The 14,385-nt window shown below is 47.6% G+C and overlaps 1 protein-coding gene across 5 annotated transcripts in view; it reads right to left on the reverse strand.

Annotated features, from left to right (window-relative positions):
• Positions 1-14,385, reverse strand: part of GCNT4 (glucosaminyl (N-acetyl) transferase 4) — a 28,505-nt gene that overhangs the window by 13,499 nt on the left and 621 nt on the right. Inside the window, exon 1 of one of the 5 annotated variants that reach the window (XM_045495661.1) lies at positions 13,486-13,655. The exons of 2 other annotated variants lie outside the window; for them this stretch is intronic. The gene's annotated coding sequence lies outside the window, so the exon portion shown is untranslated. Of the gene's footprint in view, positions 1-5,224; positions 6,249-13,485; positions 13,656-14,011; positions 14,159-14,385 lie in introns of those variants that run through there. 2 more of the 5 variants (XM_045495652.1, XM_045495673.1) reach the window with 2 other exon arrangements.

A 14,385-nucleotide genomic window follows, 5' to 3' on the forward strand; every position in this document is an offset into this window, starting at 1 on the left:
CCCCACATGCATGTACTCTCTCTCTCAAACTAAATAAATAAACTTAAAAAAAAAAAAAGTTTCTAGAACACTAGTCTCCTGCCTCAGGACCCCTGCACCTGCTGTCCCCATGTTCAGACAATTTTTCTCTGGATCCTGGGGTTACTGGCCCCCCTCTGTCCTTCAAGCTATTTTTAAAAAATGTTTATTTATTTTTGAGAGAGAAAGAGAGTGAGCAGGGGGAGGGCAGAGAGAGAGGGGGAAACACAGAATCCAAAACAGGCTCCAGGCTCCAAGCTCTGAACTGTCAGCACAGAGCCTGATGCAGGGCTTGAACCCACAAACCACGAGATCACAACCTGAGCCGAAGTTGAATGCTTAACCAACTAAGCCACCCAGGCACCTCTGGCCTTCAAGCTAGAATAGAAATGTCCTTTCCTTGGGTTGTCTCCGATCACCCTTCTCTAGTCTTTCTCCTGACTATTGCACTCCTTGTTTTCTTCCAAGCACTTACCACAGCAGCAGTTACTTTGTTTGATTGTTTATGCCTGTCTCCCAGACAGACCTTGTTCCCGCTCTACCTCCAGCCCCTGGAACACACCTAACTGGCACAGAATAGTTGCTCGGTGGGACAAAGTCAGAAGATCCAAGTTGTAGTCTGGGCTGTGCCATCAAACACTCAAGTCACCCTGGCAAGTCATTCAATCTTGGGTAAGTCTTTACTTCCCATGTGTTAAATGGAATAATGGTTTTCTATGCAGCAATGCGATCATGAAGGTCCTATGACACAGGCAAGTCAAAGGGCTACAGAAAGCAACTTTGGTATGCAAATGTTGGTTACCAGGACCTCTACAAGAGGAATGGTTTCTTGGGAAAACCAGGAATGAGTCTGTATGCTGTGGTTTAGTTTTGTTTTTCTAAAAATTTTTTTAATGTTTATTTATTTCTGAGAGAGAGAGAGAGAGAGAGAGAGAGAGAGAGAGAGAGAGAGAGAGAGAAAGCATGAGCAGAGGAGGGGCGGAGAGAGGGAGACACAGAATCCCATGCAGACTCCAGGCTCAGAGCTGTCAGCACAGAGCCTGACGTGGGGCTTGGATTCACAGACCGTGAGATCAAGACCTGAGCCAAAGTTGGACACTTAACCGACTGAGCCACCCTAGGGCCCCTAGTTTTATTTTTCTAAAACAGCACATGCATTGCTTCCTTCATTCTGACATTCTAATTATTTTTTGTTTTTCACTCCCTGACAACGGTCTTTTTTGTCAATGTCTGGTATATATATTGTTCCTAAAGACATACACCTGTCTTGGATCTTGAAAGACAGGAACATAGTTACTCTAGTTAATCGTTAGAGGTTTTTATTTTTTTTCCCCTCCGCCTGCTCGTTATCTTTCGAAAGACTGATAACCAAAGAATTCCTTATCTTTTAGATGGTATTATGTCATTTTTGTGCTTTTCCACTAGGATTTTTGGCAAATATTCAAACGTTGCTGTATTACATGCCTTCTGAAAAGTTTAGATTTCTGCATTAAAAATGTATGCAATTATTATTCATAAAAAAATAAAGATACCTAGGGAGACACATGTAGCCAGTTCTGCTCAGTCACGTTCAGCTAACCAGCTTCTGTAACTACGGATGGCAGACGCTATACAATTTTCCCCTCCATTCAGTATGTTCAGGGGCAATGCTTCTCCAGACAGTACAAAGCTGCAGTGACCCGTTCGGGCGTCCCTGCTTGGCAAAGCCATCCCTAAGGACCACATCACAAGCAAAGCAGCACCGAGGACTCTACAGCAGTGGGAGCGCACAACAGCCTCAACGAGGGCCTCTACCAGTGTTCAGGGGCTCAGAGGGTTAACATGGTCTCGTAGCAGGAAAGCAGGACGCCCCTCATCCAAAGGGGATGTGGTGGGGGTGCCGGCAGAACGTGGCACAACTGACAGCTTCCTCCACAGGCCCAGTGCTTGTGAACATCAGTTTGTCAACCACCTCTTGATAATCCTTTCAACCAGTAACTTAAGCGGAGCCCCTTAGTTTCGGGGGGGGGGGGGGGGAGAACGAGCAACCCACGTCAGGATGTATTTACCGGACGGTGGTCCCTCAAGGTTATCTGAAATCTGGACCACAGCAATGGAGCCAAAGAAGTGCTGAATTCAGCCAGGTTTTTTATAGTCACAAAAACTGGGAGGCGGCCAACTTTGCTGTGGCTTCGTTGCCTTTGGTTCACAGGACAAACATCAAAAGCTGGTTGTATATGGGTTTTTTTGCTTTGTTGTTGTTGTTGTTTGAGGGAGAGAGAGTGAAAGGAGGGTAGGGGCAGAGGGAGAGGGAGAGAGAGAATCCTGAGCAGGCTCCACACTGTCAGCACAGAGCCCTGTTGGGCTCTATACCAAGAATCCGTGAAATCATGACCTGAGCTGTAATCAAGAGTTGGACACTTAACCGAAGGAGCCACCCAGGCATCCGTTTTTGTTTTTGTTTTTGTTTTTTTTATGTTTATTTATTTTTGAGAGAGAGAGAGAGAGAGAGCACAAGCAGGGGAGGGGCAGAGAGAAGAGAGGGAGACACAGAAGCTGCAGCAGGTTCCAGGCTGTCAGGACAGAGCCTGATGCAGGGCTTAAACCCCCAAACCGTGAGCTCACGAACTGAGCCCAAGTTGGATGCTTAACTGACTGAACCACCCAAGTGCCCCCCATGTACACCTGTTTGTGTATCTTATTGGGCAAAACCACAGGGCTAAGTCTTTAGCAGGAAATCTAAAGGGCCATAAATGATACTACTGAATGAAGTGTTTATTTTTTAACGGTTTGTGACCCTCATTATGTTGCAAAACATTAAGAGCTTTTTTTTCTACAGGAAAACAAAAACAAAAAAGGAAAGGTGGATTTCAAAAATATCTATGCTCTTAAATTTTAGCTTGGATGGAAACAGCTTAAATGAAATGTTACCTCCTTTGCAGATACAAAAGATAACAAAAAAGAGGTTAATTGATGTACTTGAACTTTGCCTCTCAAGCTTTATAAACCCCAATCTTAACATTCTTTCTTAGATTCTCCTTTTCTTCATTGCCTTCCACACTTAGCTGGACACAATACAGAACAAAAATATATTTAATATTCTAGATGTAAAATGTGGATTGAGTATATCTCGGCTTCTTTTTCTACAAAGAAGAACTGAATTGAAAGACACCGGTGTCTTTTTTTTAACTGTATGTTTAGTGTGCTAGAAAGAGAAAAAAACTCTTTCCCCACCCAAGGTCTGCATGGTATATAATTCACCGCCCACCCCGAAATTTCTAGAAGCACTTATTTGCTATTGTACGGCTAACTTCATATTTTATACTGGCCAAAATGAATTCCTCAGAGGTAGCAGCAGAAGAGATACAGCTACCCTGATTTCCATGTGTGCACTTGAAGTAGAATCTTTAATGTTCATCACCACATCACAGAGGCAGCGCGGGGATAAACAGATGTGAATGAAGAATATGGATGGCAGGGATGGCTTAAGGCCAGGCCACACTCTCTACGAATGGATTGGACACACTCAATTTTACATCTTCAGAAGAACGCCTTTGTTTGCTGGGTTTTGTCGACGCGGTGGGGGGCTGAGCTAGAGACTTCACTTCCACTAAAAAATTCAAGGCCAGCTACTCTGGCCTGACTCTACCATTCCGTAAGATCTGTGTTCTTGGTTTACAATGTACATATTGCCCTGAGACCTTGTGTGCCTATAGATGCCACAAAGTTAAGGCCCAGGAATTTAAAATTAAGATAAACAGGTGTAACAAAGACAATCAGCAGTGCTCGAAAAACTTCTGCCCAAATAGGAATTTTCAAAGCAGGATTTCGTGGAAAGTGTCTCCAGAAAGTCAAATCTAGAAATTACTCCAGGAAGCTCTCCAGTTGGCATCTGCTACAAGGATGTATTCTAGCAATGGCTTTAATGAAGATAACAGGTCTCTCAATACGAAGATTTAGATTTTGGATTAATGTAATAAAGAAGTCGAAGACTTTAGTGAAAAACCACCTAAGCAAACTTACATGCCAACGGTACAGAATGCAAAAGTAAGAACCAGCCTCTTCAGATGTTCACGCTGATTATAATGTTACAATCATCAGAACAGTCGGGTGCTGGTACCAGAACAGACACAGATCAGTGAGCTGAAAGTCAGCAACAGACCCGGTACGTAAGGACTTCATCTATGGCTCTGATAGAGACGGCCGGTTGCTTTCCAACATCCATCCTCCCTTCCTTCTTTACCAAGCGAACCCCTACATTGTTGGTGGCAGAAATATGCCCCTCTAAAAGCTTTTTTCTTCAGCCTCCACTGAAGAGGAACAGTCAGTAACAGTATATTATACTGTGGGGTATCTGGGCAAGTTCTCTAAAGGGACCTGATTCAGGGGGAGGTACGCCATTTTGTCCTTTTTTTGTTTTTGTTTTAAATAAACAAAGAACGCACTTTTCTGCCTGGAAGTCCAACATGACGGCTAGAGTTATAGTAGCCATGCTGGGACCATGAAGAGCAGGCTGAGAGAATATCAGCAACCACAGCCCTGAAAGCCTCAAACCCCTGACCCAGCCGCAGCAAACATCCACGCTGTATTCTTGTCATGTAAGAAAAATAAGCCCTCACATGTTTAAGCAACTTTGCAAAGATGCACTTTGGAAGATGAGCATTTGAAAAGGGGAATGTTTCATGCATATCAAGCAAGTTTCACACACAAGCAAGATTAAGCTTACATGGAAATGAGGTTACAATATGGGGGCGCCTGGGTGGCTCATTTGGTTAGGCATCCAACTCTTGGTTTCAGCTCAGGTCATGATCTCACGGTTTGTGAGTTCGAGCCCCGCGTAGGGCTCTGCGCTGATGGCACGGAGCCTGGAGACTGCTTGGAATTCTCTCTCTCCCTCTCTCTCTCTCTCTGCCCCTCTGCCGTTCTCTTATCAAAAATAAGTAAGTAAATACTAAAAAAATAAAAATATATAAACTAGGTTACAACGACTAGGTACTACTACTTGGTACTACTTGGTACAACTACTTGTCCAACAGTACAATCTGTATGTGGTCAAGCGTGAAATTCTAGGTCTCAGGCGGAGCAAACTAGAGGCAGGTGGAGGCTTTAGGTAAACATCTGAAGGAAAGTAGTCTCCACGATTGACCAGATTGCCTCTGATACTGGCACAAACCGTGCAGTCTGCACACCATGCTTCAGGTACAACACAACACAGCTCTCGGCAAACCTCTACTTTGTATGGTTCTGGTCACCAGCAGGGGGAAGGCCACATAATCTCTCAAAGTCAACTTGGGCAGGCTGCCTTCTTGTGAGTTTATCTGTAACAAGCTTCTTACCTGTCAAGGAAGATAACAGCGCCACTGAGGGTGAAACATGCTGAGTAGTTCCGATCGCCCCCTCCCTCCCTGACCTGTCTGACCCCATTCCTCTCTTCCCTGCCACACTTGACCCCTCTGCATCATACCCTCCTGCTCTACCCCTCTATTTACAGCATAGCCGGTTTGGAACTTAAAGCCAGCGGTTCTGAATTTAAGCCCTGACTTCACTAAGAAGCTGTCACCAGTCTAGTCAGTCCCCTTCCCTGTGAAAGAGGCCAAGGTGCTAACTCCCATGGGTACTGTGATGACGGACTGAGCTCCTGCATGGGGTACATTCTGGCAGGAAAAGCAGACGGGCACATAGGTTGCATGACAGTAAGGGGTCAAAAGCATTTAAGCAAGAGGAGCACCCAGTACCATAGTCCAGGGGCTGTTCTGCAGGCAGGGACTGGGCTCATCCTCAACGTGCCACACCGGCTCCTGCACCCAGACACCACCTCCAGGGGGGCGACAGCCAGGGCTCTCCATTGGGCAGGATGGTGCGGAAGCCATAGCAAAGCCTTCCACATTCACCTGCTCCAGGGGAAATGAGGCCGTGCCCACTGTCGTAGTCCTACAACTTTTCTGTAGGCTTGAGATTTTTTTCAAAATAATTTTTTTTTCTTTTTTTAAAGCAGGAATCAAGGGGGTAAACGGGAGTGCACAGGACTGCAAGGCTTCCAAAGTCTCCGCCTCATACGGAGATGCAAGCAACGCATTTTTAGTAGCATGGTCTTAAACATCTCAGTAAGTCTGGGGTCACTGCTGTCGTCCTTCTGTAAGTATGTGTTCCAAGTATGAGCCGGTTCACTACTTTGTTATGAAAATATCTTCTCTCTTGTTCCGTATTTATGAACTAGTCGATGATCATAAAAATATTCTTTCTTCTATTATTTATTGTGGTTAAAATATACTTAATATAAATTTTACCATTTTAATCATCAGTGCTAAGAAGTCTCTGCTTCCTAGTTCATCCTAGAAAAGCCATTCCATAAATGATGGAGACATCGTGGGTGGATGAGTATGTGGACAAATGGTGGATGGATGGGTGGATGGATGGATGGAGAGGTAAGGGACATGGATGGATCAGTGGTTACAATTTTAACCATTTTTAAGTTCTGTAGCATCAAATATATTCACATGGTTGTATAATCATCACCACCTGCATCCACAGAATTTTTTCCTCTTCCCCAGTGGAAACTTTGTACCTGTTAAACACTAACTCCTGATTCCACTCCCCCCTTCTGCAGTTCCTGGAAGCTACCCCCCTACTTTCTCTTTTTATGAATTTGATTCCTCTGGGAACCTCGTATGAAAGGAATCACAGCCTCTGTCCTTATTTTACTTATCATCATGTCTTCCAAGTTCATTTGTACTGCAGCATCCATCTAAAGTTTCTTCCTTTGAAGGCTGAATGATATTCTATTGTACGTATACACCATGCTTTGTTTAGCTACTTGTTGGTGGATGCTTCAATCTTTTGACTATTATGAATAATGCTGCTACAGACGTGGGTGTACAAATATCTGTTCATGTCCCTGCTTTCACCTCTTTTGTACACACCTTCATGCTTGTATATCCTACTTCTATCCCCCTTCAACTGCTTGCCTATCCATCCAGCAAACGTCTACTGTGTGCCCACCATGTGCCAGGGAGGCGCTATGTTAGATTCTGGAGAGATAATAGAAATTGTCCTGCCTGGAGGGATCCAGAGAGAAATAAATAACGAGGTCCCAAGAAATCCCAAGTTACTTTGGTACCTCTGAATTTTATTGTATAATCTCTCAGAATTATAATCACCAGGTGGCATGTAGAAATGATTTTTATTCAGGGATTTTCCTGGCACAGTGTTAACTATATGTCCCTCCTTTTAAGGATCTCTTCTCTGGTTCCACATCCCCTTCCTTCAGCTCCACGATCTCCGTGTTATTCCATTAGTACTTTTTCACGATCTAGTCTTTGGAACTTAATTTGTGTTTGCCTTGAGTGTCACTCCACTTCCGTCTCCTGACCGCTCGGATACTATATCCAACTCTGCCTGCCCGAGAGTTTGGCAGGGTGCTTGCTGGGATGGCTGCAGGAAGAAAGAACCTGGTGGAAGAGGGTGGCTGGGCAGAGACAGCCCCTCCTTGCTGCACCCAGGCGTTACGTGGGGGTGTGGAGAAAGGACACGACAATGCAAATATTCCAAATATGCCACCATGATGCAGAGGAGCAGAAGGAAGAGAGAAGGAAGGCTGGCCAGCACAGGAGCTACGTCAGGCTTTGCTCTTCCTGGTCCTGGGCACAAGTGGCCACCCTCTGCTGCAGTCTGAACAAGCTGCTGTCACTGGCTGTCTGGATCTGGAAAACGACCAGGAGAAATACCACGGTTTGCAGAACTTTTAGAAACAGGTCCAACCTATCCAAGAGCAGACAGGCTGACTGTCTGAGCCTGAACACAGACAGGAAACTCTCCTCCAAAGGGACCACCTCATCTGTTTGCCCCTTAACTAGATGAGGAAAGCAAGAGAAGGGACTGGGGAAGGAAGAAAAGCAATCAAAGAGCTAGAAGTCCAGAGTATTCATAGAGATTACCTTGAGGTTACGAAGAGCTCCCTTATCACCAGGCACTTTTGTTTTGCTTGCCATGGCAAGAGAGCACATCACATCAAAAGGCGTTTGGTAGCATCTTGGATGGGAAAGCAGGCTTGAATTTTATGGACATCTTTGCAGTTTGGTTTAAAGCTAGTCTTTCAGTGCCCGGGGAAAGTACGTGGGAGAGGGCTTGGGTAGGACTGGATACGGATCATGAATGATAGCACAGTGTTGGATTCCAGGCACTCTTTCATGCTCTAGCAACCATGGCTAAAAGCATTCTTGCCATAAGGCTGTTCTGCTTTCTACATTCTTCTTTTTTAATTGTTTTTTAATGTTTATATTACTTATTTTTGAGAGAGAAAGAGAGAGAGAGAACGAGCAGGGGAGGGGCAGAGAGACAGAGACACAGAATCAGAAGCAGGCTCCAGGCTCTAAATTGCCAGCACAGAGCCCAATGTGGGGCTCAAACTCATGAACGGCAAGATCGTGACCTGAGCCGAAGTCAGACGCCCAACCGACTGAGCCACCCGGGGGCACCTGCTTTTTACATTCTTAAACTTTGTGCAATTAAAGTATCTAATTATATTCCTTTAAAAGCCATATATGGACAAAATTATACATTAAAAAAATTTTAAATAACCTGAATCTCTTCGGTAAAATGTAAGCTTTAGCACAAAACTCTCTTCAAGTCTAGAGCTTAGTGGTGGTTGTGAGGGGTGGGGTGAAGGAGAGGGAAATGACAAGGCACAATTATTGCTTCCTATTATTTTGAAATATCTGAATCCATCCTAATCTGACTATAAAGAAGCTGAAATTTACCTCTGTGTCACTTACAGAAAACCCCCTAAGCTGACAGTATAAACCAATCAGGACAACAAGAACAGTCACGGAGCTCCTGACCATAAGCTGCCAGTGACTATAAGGGGTGCGGGGTAGGGGGACACGGAGGCTGGAGTCAGAGAAGATGGTCCTCTCGTCCTCTCCCTCTCTCGGAGCAACCGCATGGGGATGCTTCAGAGCAGCTGTAATTTAAACCAAACAACGATGGGCTGATGACAATTCTTCTGATGTCAGCCCCACAAGGACTGCAAAAGATGCCAAGTTTTTAAGCCTCATTAACCGTGAGGAAGGCCTCTACCAAAGCTACTCACATTGTTATTAATTCCTCTGGCCAGGACATCAGCAGCCAGATCAGCAGAGGACATGAAGGTTTATACGAAAGAGGACAGAAGGAGGATCCAAACAGATTTGGACAGACTTGAATCCAGTAAGATGCAATCTAACGTCAGTACAAAGACCAGCGCTTAGGTCCAAGAAATTAACTGCACTCACAGCAGATGGAGAAATGGGGTTTAACAGGAGCATCTGGAGAGAACAGTTCAGGGTTTGGCGGACTGTATGTCTGGGGGGAGTAACAGTTTGTTGGGGATGAGACTGCCAACAGATTTTTTTTTTTAAAGGCAGCAGATGCAAACCAAAACCCAAATCAGTGTGGTTCTGGGAAGCATGAGAACCACAGGACTGCACAACCTGAGAGCTTAGAGGGCCCTCAGGAAGCATCTTCCCCGGGGTTAGACCCTGGGGCGGAGGAAGGGATGGGTTTGTGTCTGGGTACAACCCCCCACAAGGACACTGACCAGCAGAAGTTAAGCAGAACAGTGAGAAGCTCGTGAACACAAGAGGGAAATGGAAGGTTGAGACTAAAGAAACAAAAATTCAAGAAGAATGAAAGCTGGCTCCAAATATTGAAACCCAGGATGCTGGGCCCCATCCCCAGAGGTTCCCATTCAGCAGATCTGGATGGTCTCGGAATTTGCATTTCTAAGTTCCCAGGGGAGGCTGACGTGGCTGGTCCAGGGACCATACTCTGAGAAACAAAATTGTAATTCAGAAAAAAAACATGTATGTATTTCTGAGATTTTACTAAGACACAATGGCCATTCCCTAGCAAGTCCAAATTAGGGATAATTTATTGGTTTTAAAACCCCACATATTGGGGCACCTGCGTGGCTCAGTCAGATAAGTGTCTGACTTCAGCTCAGGTCATGATCCCATGGTTCATGAGTTCGAGCCCCATGTTGGGCTCTGTGCTGACAGCTCAGAGCCTGGAGCCTGCTTCAGATTCTGTGTCTCCCTCTCTCTCTCTGCCCCTCCCCTGCTCACCATCTGTTTCTCTCTCAAAAATAAATAAACATTAAAAAAAAACACACATTTATTTTTAAGATTGTGCTCTTTTTAAAATTTTATGTTGCTGAACAGAAGTTTCACCTTTACTTCTGACCCTTAGCATTTCTTATTAGTTCAGCTTCATAGAGCAAAATTCTGTCTCTCTCTCTGCTTCATTTCTTGCATTTTACGTAGTGGGCAGTCTCCTTCTGGTGTTCTTCCATGCATCCTGTCCTGATGTATTATATTCGGCGGGTCAAGCCTCATTACATATTAAAATGTGACCTGCTTTCATCAAATGGTATCTTGCTTCCCACATCTGCTAAAATAGCAAATACTGATCCAGTCCTTTCCCCCTAAAAGCCCACACCAAGCCCACCGTGCCCAGGGGCCCATTAGATTTCAAACCAGCTGCATTCAATTCCTGATTAATTTTTATTTGATCTTATATACTTGAAGCTTTAGCCTTTCGATCCCAGTAGGAAAATTACCAGCATATGGAATGCATATACAATGACATGCAAAGCAATGCAAATTAATACAAAACATACACTTCTAAATTGCTTGGGAAAAGTCTGTAAGCTTTGACATTGATATTATCTGCTTTGCTTCTCTACAGTCTGGCGAGCAGTGATCAGATTCTTTTATTACAGTTAATTTTATATGGCACCTAGCACCTGACACTGGTTAGCCTGTTAAATGGAAGGCGCCCCTGTCCGGGAGTCAGGCAAACGGGATCCTAGCCTGAACTTGGCCACTGTTCGGTTCTATGGCCTTGTACAAGTTCTCCCAATTCTCTGGTTCTCAGATCCTACATCTGGAAGTAATGAGGTGACATCATCCTAAAACTGCCGGCACTAAGGCTTACAGGCCGGCACAATGCACACATCGTGTACACGTTGTGCGTGCGGGATGCACACGTGCAATCCTCACCACAGCCCATGAGAAGGTACTATCAAGCGTGCGCCCCGTCCATGTGGTGTCATTTCAGAGGCCAGGAAACTCTCATGCATAAGCGAGGGAGCGGCACAGCCAGAAGTGGCCTCAGCAGTATCGCTCCAGGGGCCACTCTGTGGAGCTGCTGCTCTGTTGCCCCATTTCCAGCTGTGTTACTACGAAACATTAAGTTTGCATGATTCACGAAGTCAAAGTTCACATCTCACAGTCATATGTGCTTCAAAGTACTGTTTCTGTGAGCTGCTGAGAGTTACGTGAGTTCGATGTCAAAATGCCAGCCCAATCAGACTGTATTCACCTGAAGGGACTCCAGTATCTTCGTTCCATCCCTTTCACGTATTGTGTGTGAAGCTCCATCATCTCACAAAAGCCATCCCCCTTTCCCTCCTCTCACCTGAGGAGTGGCTTCCAGGGAAGCAAGCGTGGAGGCCACTGCCAGTCCTCAGCCTGCAGCGCGCCCTGTGGACCGGGCAGGTGCTCGCTCCCATGTGTGAGACGCGCCCCCCTGGCTCTCACCTCTCCCCATGAAGGCAGGGGCTCTGTCCCAGGTCCACACCCCTACCCCGGCCACCCCAAGCGTTAAATAGTGCCCCAGCACAGGTGACTCCTACTCCACTGGAGCATCAGCCAGGGTCTCAGACTCAATCAACCAAACATATCTTTCCTCCAAAACCTGCCCCTCCTCTAATGTTCCGTTTTTTATGAATGGCAGCAACATCTGCCACAACCTGGAGAGAGTCACCCTGCCCTCTCCACACAAAAGTCCCGCTCCAGAGTCTGCCTTGAATGCTAGCACTTGCTGCCACGGCCTCAGCCCAGCCCAGACCCCCAGGCCTCTCAGACCCTTGGAACAGCCCTGTTTACCTTCTGGGTACCTCAGATCCATTCTCACACAGCAAACCTAGTCTTGTTTTGTTTCGAATGCAACTCTCACCAGGACACTCTCAGGTGTGAAACTGTCCAGAGGATTAATTCCACAAAAGGGCCCCAAGGCCTGGCATCATGTAGCCCTGGCACCTGCTCGCCTCACCTGTGCCACTCTCCCTTCACATCAAACTGGACCTCTCCATTCCACAAACTCTCTGCTAGGCCTTCTGTCTCAGGGCACACTGCCCCCTGGGCGGGGAGAATGCTCCTTTCCCCCTTCTCTTTCGTGCACTTAGTGGATGCCACTCCCACTCATCCATGAGGCCCACCTTAAATCTCCCCCAGAAGGCCACCTGCCTCTTTCCCAGACTCAGCACATCTGCCTCCTTCTCCCTGCCACCCCCCTCCCCCCAAGCACACGGCACTGGCCAGACCCACAGTAAGGTCTCAACAAATTTAGATTGATGAATTGACTTTTCAACCCGGCATCACATAATCCCATTCTCGTGTTGCTTTCTTCCACTTCCCAGCCTAAGAAAGAAATCCTTTCTTTGAAGGAGACACAGTTTACTTCTGGTAGGGGCCCTAAAATAAGCCCCAGGTTACCAACCAAACTAGCAGCTGCAGTATTCAGTGATTTTCAAGGGAGAAAACAGAAGCTGGGCACAGTCATGTACATTCCCTACTTCCTCACCCCCTACCCCCCACCCCCCACTGCAGCCATGATCTGCATTCATTCAAAGTCACATTGATAACTATTTACTGCCTGCCTATCTTGAGGGTACTTACTTGGCATGGTGCTATCAAGTGCCGACTTTGACTTATTCCCCAATTATGCCATTCACTCCTACCTACCACCGTGCTGATAACTGTGGCATTTAGCAAATCACTTTGGAATGAGTTAACTCTGGAATGAGTACAAGCAATAAACAGGAAGGAACCCTGCTCCTCATCTCCCCCTGCCCCAAATTCTTCTATCAGCTTTCCGAACTCCGGACCACACAACGAAATTCTTTGGCTATTGTTTCTCTGCTAATAAAAGAGGTAATTCAACAGCATCTTAATCGGTCATTTCTCGGACAGTATTGGATCCTTGGAAAGTGCAGCACAGAAATGTTCCCTGCCATCATTCATTTATTTTTAAAGATTTTACTTCCTCAAGACACTATCAACGAAGGCTGTCAAAAGGGACAGTTAGGTTCTAAAATGCCTTAGGCTGATTGGTGGTTTGATAAGGGCACGCTTCATGCATGTAAGATCAAGAAGGGTGACTTCTATGTCTACCAACTCTCACGGGATACTTATTAGCCCTAATTCCCTTAATATTCTGGGTTGTTCCTCTTCAACTGTACGGACAAGAAGAGGGAAGGGTAGGGGTCTGAGGGCTAACACCACCTCTTCGTGTGCCCAGGTAAGGGGGCAAATCACAAGCTTCCCGTGGGACAACAACCCGGAAAACCTCCCCAAGACCGAGAACTTGGTTCTAAAACTACCAGGCAATACCAGCTCACTCACGCCGTCAGTCTAAGTAAAGATGGTAAACTGACTCGAGAGTCCAGACCTCTTGGCTTGGATCCCCGGAGGCTCCAAGCCTGCCTGAGCGGCGCGGCCACCTCGCAGGGGGGACGTCCTGGTCAGCTCTGCGGCATGAAAACTTGACCTTAAAAAGCAACGAAGCTCGTCCCTGCGGAGGGCAACGCCAGGAGGTCCGCCCCACAGCTTGCGATTTCCAAACTGGTGAGACCTCACCCCACCACCCCACCCCACCCCTCCCCTCCGCCCCAGAGCGCCCAGTGCTAATGGACAAGCCACTGGTGCAGCCCATCCCCAAGCGCCTCGTCCCTCTCCCGCCCACGCGCTTCCCGCCTACCAGGGACGAGTACGCCAGGGACCCGAGTCTCGGGCAGCGTCGCCGGCGGCGCTGGGGCTGCGGTGAAGCTGGAGCGCTGGGTTGGGGGGAGGTGGGAATAGCCGGCGTCGCGCCCCCTCCCCCTTGGTGCCCCTCGCCAGAGCGGCCCTTGTGCCGCGGGACGGAAACTGCGGGCCCCCCGCCTCGGAAAGGGCGCGTGCCGGAGCCGCGTTCTCACCGCTCGGGGAGAGTCCGGGGAAACCCTGGTGCGGACACGCCGCGCGGGTTCCCGAAGTTGCGGCGTCTGCGAGTGCCGAGGCGGGGTCACCCGCAATAGCCCCCGACTCCATCTCCTCCCGCCGGGTGCCCGCGCCCTTCCTCCCGGCACCCGCTAGGCGCGCAGCCAGGCCGGGGCTCAGCCCGGGATCCCGCCGCGGCACCCCGTGGTCGGCGTCCCCGCCCCCCCCCCCCCCCCCCCCCCCCCCCGAGAGCAACGCGGCGCCCAAGTTTTCCCTAGCGGGAAAGTCAAAGTCTGGAGGAGGAGAGGGTCCGGCCGTCCCGGCCACTCCGTGGCTGGGATCGGAGCCCTGCACCCCGGCCCCGGCCGTTCCT

Source organism: Leopardus geoffroyi, chromosome A1, assembly GCF_018350155.1.
Source record: "Leopardus geoffroyi isolate Oge1 chromosome A1, O.geoffroyi_Oge1_pat1.0, whole genome shotgun sequence".
NCBI lineage: Eukaryota > Metazoa > Chordata > Mammalia > Carnivora > Felidae > Leopardus > Leopardus geoffroyi.